The following is a 955-nucleotide window of genomic DNA, read 5'->3' as shown; positions in this document are numbered from 1 at the left end:
CTGCTTTCTTTGTACCTCTTGATACCAGGTGTGGGGATTGACTTGGCCGTAGCTTCAGACTCTCCAACAGCTGCACCAAAATTCTTAGTAACATCTGTCCTCACCAGATGCTACGTCGCTATTCCTTTCTCACCTCACCCTACCTATTTGTATTCTTTCACTTCTTGTTACAAAACTAGGATTCCGACCATTTCATTTCTCTCATTTAAGATACACAAGATTCCAGGAAGAAACCAAGCAGGATTTCTTAGGTCCTGGGGGTCACAAGTTGTGACTTTATTTTTCATATTTCCAAATATAGTTATTGCCTATCATAGAGCGAGGCAAAATTCCAGTTTTGTAGTCACAGATTTAACTTACTACACTGTATGTAAAGAGTACCTTTCAGATAAGATTCAAAATTCTCTAAAGCTTTCATCGTGAAATTTTGACCATTGACGTGGTCTTAAATGTTGAACAAAATACATCTCATGCCATATACATCTGTATTTGTGAATGTTTTCAATTGTGATTTAAAATGATGATTCTGGTACACTTATAACATCTTTGGGCAGCCACATCTTAGCTATAAGGATGGACTATCCCAACTAAATAGATGTTTTCATCTGTCTAGGTCTTTTATGCCATTTTGGATCAGATCTACCATGGGAAGCATCCTCTGAGGAGGTCAACCACAGACATTCTCAAGGAAACACAGGAGAAGTTTTATGGCTTACCATACGTTCCAAACACTGTGAGTCCAGCGTGTTGATCCTGTTGTGTGCCATTAAATGGTTCTGCTAGTGTACCCATCAGCAAGTAGGTCGTGATGACCTTCACCCTTACAGATCCTTACATCTATACAGAGGTTTCACATGGGGTTTCACATGCTAGAAATTGCCCGGCTCGTTTAATGTTTCCAACCATCCATTTACATGTGTGTATTTTACTCTGGCTAGAAGTGTTTTTGTAGATT

The 955-nt window shown here is 39.3% G+C and overlaps 1 long non-coding RNA gene across 1 annotated transcript in view; it reads left to right on the top strand.

Annotated features, from left to right (window-relative positions):
- LOC111734678 overlaps positions 1-687 on the top strand; it is a 5,470-nt gene extending 4,783 nt beyond the window's left edge. The window contains exon 2 of the long non-coding RNA XR_002778550.1: positions 614-687. This is a non-coding gene — a long non-coding RNA (uncharacterized LOC111734678). The remainder of the gene's footprint in view (positions 1-613) is intronic.
- Positions 688-955: the final 268 nt, after the last annotated feature.

The sequence above is a fragment of the Pteropus vampyrus genome, unplaced genomic scaffold, assembly GCF_000151845.1.
Source record: "Pteropus vampyrus isolate Shadow unplaced genomic scaffold, Pvam_2.0 Scaffold3584, whole genome shotgun sequence".
In the NCBI taxonomy this organism is placed as follows: Eukaryota; Metazoa; Chordata; class Mammalia; order Chiroptera; family Pteropodidae; genus Pteropus; species Pteropus vampyrus.
Note: the sequence above shows the minus strand (reverse complement) of the source record. Positions and strands in the feature narration are given on the sequence as shown.